General features: G+C 33.5%; 1 non-coding gene across 1 annotated transcript; it reads left to right on the top strand.

The window, feature by feature from the left end:
* Positions 1-2,443: 2,443 nt before the first annotated feature.
* LOC118906565 lies at positions 2,444-2,578 on the top strand. Its single transcript, XR_005022545.1, has one exon. It is a non-coding gene; the product is annotated as a small nucleolar RNA SNORA70 (small nucleolar RNA).
* Positions 2,579-6,065: the final 3,487 nt, after the last annotated feature.

The following is a 6,065-nucleotide window of genomic DNA, read 5'->3' on the forward strand; positions in this document are numbered from 1 at the left end:
ATTTATACTATGATATGAAAAAAAAACTTTAAATCAAATCTTTCAGATACACTACAAAATAATGTGAGCTATAAAATTACTTAATTTGGTGTTCAATTTAGAAATACATAACTGTAAAAAATGAGGAAAACTTTATATATAATATTATTGTGCAATGAGACAAGAAAAATCTGTAAATAAGTTTTCAAGACTGATAAAAAATAAAATAATTTAAAAATTAAAAAAAGCTATGTATGTTAAAATGCAGCACCAACAAACTTAAGCTACTTCTGAAAAATGTATTTGAAAATGAAGAAAATGATCCAAGAATGAAAGTTTGAGAGTCAAGAAAGAGGAATAAGGAAGGAACAAATGAACAAAGGAAGGGAGGGAGGGAGGAATGAAGGAAGAAAGGAAGGAAGGAAGAGAGAAAAGAAAGGAAAATGAAATAAGAACACACCTAATGCCCAGATCTTAGTTTCTTCATTAAAAGGAACTAGAGTTCCTTGGATAAAACCCAGATTCTAGGACCAGGGCAGAAATATATAAGATGAGTGTTATAATGCCAGAAAATAAGAATGTATTACACACACACACACACACACACACACACATACACATACATAAATGGAGGTGTAGGATATATAAGTGGACACTTAGGTGTCAACTAAAAGAGCTCCCACTGGACAAAGCTGGAATAGTTTGACCAAAAAAACCAGAAACCTTTGCAGATACCAGTGCCAGGGTTAGAAAACCTGAAATTGAGGAATTGCTGAAGGCTCAGTGTGGGCGACTCTGAGAGTTAAATCCTTCAGGGACCTCAGTCATAAGGGGATACCCACAATTTTGTGAGATTTACCTCCAGAAGCTCAACCAAGTTCTCATAGTAAATATCTGAGAAAAATCCCCATTGGCTTCTGGTAGGGAGAAGGGGAAAGGAGCCATTTTGAAATACTACAGAGCTCTGGGTTCTTTTTAGCAAGCCCTGCCCTCAGGTAAACTAATTAACTAGAGCCTAACCTGCTGGGATATTAGCACAGCCTAATTAACTTGGCAGAAAGGAAATATCCAATTCAGCCAAGACAAAAAACAAAAACAAAATAACTGAGAAATGCTTATGGAGTTCACAGTACAGAGGCATACTCTTACTAAAAGACTTGAGACCTAGTTATAAGATTATAGAACACTTCCCTCCCACCACACCTCACCACCACATTACTAAAAGCCTATTTACAGCAGTCCCTTTACCTAGTACATTATGTCCTACTTCCAAGGGAAAAAAAAAATTACAAGGTATACCAAAAGGTAAAATAACAAACCAAAAACACAAACCAAAAAAACAACAAAAAAACACACACTTGAAGAGATAGAGCAAACATCAGAACAGACACAGCAGGAATATTGGAATTTTCAGACTGATAATTTAAAACAACTATGAGAAAACCTTTGATGGGCTTCTTAGTACACAGGACATGGCTGAGGAAAGAATTTCTGAGCTAGAGGCTATATCACAAAACCTTGAAAACCAGAAAGCAAAGAGAACAGAGACTGATAAAAACAGAGCAGACTATCCAAGGACTGTGGAACAGGTACAAAATGCATAATGGGACTATCAGAAGGAGAAGAAAGAAAAGAACAGAAGAAATATGGCAAATGATAATGACCAAGAATTTTCCCAAATTAAGATCAAACATAAAACCACAGATCCAGAAATCTTATAGAACATCAAGCATGATAAATGCCAAAAAAAAAAAAAAAAAAAAAAAAGAAATTACCAAAAGGCACCAGCTGGGAAAAATAAACACCTTATCTACAAAGGAACAATTACAAGAATTACATTTGACATTTCCTCAGAAACTGTGAACAAGAAGAGAGTGTACTGAAATAAAGTATTAGAAGAAAAAAACCCCATCAACGTACAATGTTGTACCCTGTGAAATTTTCCTTCAAAAGTGCAGGAGAAATAAAACTTTTGCAGACAAACAAAATCGAGGGAATTTATTGCCAGTAGACTTAACCTGCAAGAAATGTTATAAAAGGTTTTTTTAGAGAGAAAGAAAATAACATGGGTCAGAAACTTGGATCAGTGTAAAGGAATAGCACCAAAGAATGAATAAGTAAAGTTAAAATAAAAACAGTTATTTTTCATATTATTAATTGATTATACAAGACTTTGTTAAGTATAATATTATCAAGAATGTATTTGTTTATACATATATTATATATATGTATGCCTATGTAAATATATATGAAATGAATGACAGCAATGATGCAAGGGACAGGAGGGAGAAACTGGGATTATTTTGTCATAATAAGGTACACTGTCTGTGATGTGTATAGTATTATTTGAAAGTGGACTTGGATTAACTGAATATGTATATTGCAAACTCTAGGACAAACACTAAAAAAAAGTTAAAAAACAAAAAAACAAAAACAAAAACAACAACAACAACAACAACAAAACCTGCAGCCAGTTAAGCGGACCATGCTTTTTTCCTCATGGGGGTCCTGGTGTCTAAGGGCTGCAAATAGTAGCCTATTTGGTAATGTATGTAAACTGTTGCTCATAGGGGTTGCCCAAAGTGACATGGAGACAGCCCATTCTAGTAGACATTCATGTATGACCTCATACTGTCCCCAGCATAGGCTCCAGATGGGTATGGAGTGGTGGCTTCAAAAAGCCTGAGCCAGATGAGCCAAGGTCCACATTGGCCAAATCATAACGTCCATCTGCACCAAACTGCAGAACAAGAAGCATGTGACTGAGGCCCTATTCAGGGACAAGTTCAAGTTAGCTGGCTGCTAGAATTCTACATCTCCAAGAAGTAGGACTTTACCAAGTTTAATGCAGATGATTTTGAAGACATGGTAGCTGAAAAGCAGCTCACCCCAGATGGCTGTGGGATAAAATACATTTCTAACAATAACCCCTGGACAAATGGTGAGACTTGCACTCGTAAGAGCTTCAGCACTACCTTGTGTTTACTTACCAATAAATCCTACTTCCTGTCCAAAAAGAGAAAAGAAGAAAAAAAAAAAAAAACAGAAAACAAGCATAACTGGTATGTTAAAGGGAAAAAATGTAATCATATTTAATGCTCATTTAAACCCACAAAAGGCAGAAAAAGAATGGAAGTCAAAAATAGTAGCAAAAATAAGGGCAAAAATAGAGAACAGGAACAGATATAATCAATGCTAATTACATCAAAATCACTCAGAATGTCAGTGGTCTAAATGGACCAATTAAATGACACAAATTGTTAGCTTGGATCAAAAAACAAGACCCATCTATATGTTGTCTACAATAAACCCAATTTAAATATAAAGGCACATATTAATTAAAAGTAAATACATGAATATAGATATACCATGATAACACTAATCAGAAAAAGAGAAAACTAGAGTAGCTATCTTAATTTCAGAATAAAGCAGAATTCAAAGCTCAAAATGTTATCAGGGAAAAGAGGGGGTATTACATACTGAAAAAGGGGTTTATTCTCCAAGAAGACATAACAATTCTTATACATCTAACAATACAGCATCAAAATACATGAAGAAAAACTATTAGAACAGCAAAGAGAAATAAATAAATCCACTATTTAAGTTAGAGCTTTCAACACCCCTCTTTCACCAATGAGAAGATGTAGGAGGCAGAAAGTCAGTAAGGACCTAGTTGAACTAAATAACACTATCAACTGGATATAATTGATGTCTGTAAAGTATTTCACTCAACAACAGTGAAATACATAACTCTTTTCAAGCTCACATGGCACATTCACCACGACAGACCACATACTGGACCATAAAACACTCTAACAAATATAAAAGAGTAGATATCATACAACTGCTCTCAGGCTACAAAGGAATTAAACTAGAGATCAAATAACAGAAAGATAACTAGAAAATCCCAACTAAAACACATAGAGACTAAACATCATACTTCTAAATAAGACATGGATCAAAGTAGAAATTTCAAGACAAATTTTAAAAATATATTTATACCAGGTTAATATATACAAGTCAATGGCTGTCTTATATCCAATGAATAAACAAGTGAAATTTGAAATTAAATACACAACACCATTTATATTAGCACACAAAAATATGTAATACCTAGGTATAAATCAGCAAAACATGCACAAGATCTGTGTGATGAAAACTGAAAAACTCTGATAAATGAAATCAGAGAAAAACTAAATAAATGGATAGATATTCCATGTTCATGGATAGGAAAAATCAATATTGTCAAGATGTCAGTTCTTCCCAACCTGATCTATAGATTTGACATAATTTTAATCAAGATTCTGCAAGTTATATTGTTGATATCAACTAACTGATAGAGTTTATATGGAGAGGCAAAAGAGCCTGACAATGATGAAGGAGAAGAATGAAGTTGGAGAACAGACACTACTCTACTTCAAGAGTTCTACAGTGCTGCAGTAATAAAGACAGTATGGTATTGGTGAATGAATAGACAGATGAATGGAACAGAATAGGAGACCCAGAAATAAACCCAGTAAATATTTAAGTCAACTGGTCTTTGACAAATGAGCAAAGGTAATAAAATGGAGCAAAGATAGTCTTTTAAACAAATGGTGTTGGAACAACTGGACATCTACATTAAAAAAAATAATAAAGAATCTAGACCCAGATCTTACACACTTCACAAAACTTAACTCAAAATGGATCACAGACTGACATATAAGACACAAATCTATAAAACTCTTTGAAGGTAACATAGGAGAAAACCTAAATAAGCTTTGGTATGATGATCACTTTTTAGATAAAACAACAAAGGCATGATCCATGAAAGAAATAATTGATAAACTGGAATTCATTAAAATTTAAAACTAACACTCTGTGAAAGAGAATAAGACAAGCCTCAGATGGGGAGAAAATATTTGCTAAAGGCATATCTAATAAAGGACTGTTATCAAATATGTACAAAGAACCCTTAAAGCTCAACAGTAAGAAAACAAACAACAACAAAAAGCAATTAAAAAATGGACCAAAGACCTTAACAGACATCCCACCAAGAAAGATATATGCAGGGCAAAAAAGCATTTGAGAAGATGTTCCACAACATACTGTATCAGGGAAATGCAAATTTAAATAACAATGAGATGACAGTACATACTTACCAGAGTAGCAAAAATCCATAATACTGACAACCACAAATTCTGGCAAAGATATGGAACAATTGGAAATCTCATTTGTTGCTGGGAGGGAATAGAAAATTGTACAGCCACTTTGGAAGACAGTCTGGCAGTTTGTTACAAAACTAAACATACTTTTACCATATGATCCAGCAATAGAATTCCTAGGTATTTAGCCAAAAGAGTGGCAAAATTATGTCCACACAAAACCTACACATGGATGTTTAAGCTATTTTCTTCATAACTGTCAAAACTTGAAAGAAGCCAAGAAGTTCTTCAGTAGAGGAATGGGTAAATAAAATGTGGCTCATCCAGACAATGGAACATTTTCAGCACTTAAAAGAAATGAGTTATCAAGCCCATGAAACAATATGGAGGAAACTTAAAAGCATATTACTAAGTGAAAAAAATAGCCAATCTGAAAAAGGACACATACTGTATGATCCCAAATTTAGGACATTCTGTAAAAGGCATGACTATGGGGACATTTAAAAGAGCAGGTTTGCAGGGGAGAAAGGCATGAATAGGCAGAACACAGAGGAATTTAGACAATACATAAACAAATGAGCATGGCTGTCTTTCAATAAACCATTTACAAAAATATATCTCCAAACTAGTTTTCACACACTAAAGAATCTTTAAAATTAATATAAAAATTGTAAACTCTAATATAAAATTAGTAAGACATATGAGAAGGAAATTCACCAAATAAAAAATAGAGGGTTAATACACAAGTGAAAAAATATCCAAATTTACATCTAATGAAATAAATATAACTTAAAACCATAAGTAACTAGCCTTTTATCTGTCAAATTAAAAACAAAATGTTACTATATGTTCCTTTTGTTAGTGTAGCTGTTTTTATGGTATTATCTGTGTTGACACTTGGCTAGACAAGCAGGAAATTTCAGGCGTGACTAGTTAAACCCA

Source organism: Balaenoptera musculus, chromosome 13 (assembly GCF_009873245.2).
Source record: "Balaenoptera musculus isolate JJ_BM4_2016_0621 chromosome 13, mBalMus1.pri.v3, whole genome shotgun sequence".
Classification (NCBI taxonomy): Eukaryota; Metazoa; Chordata; class Mammalia; order Artiodactyla; family Balaenopteridae; genus Balaenoptera; species Balaenoptera musculus.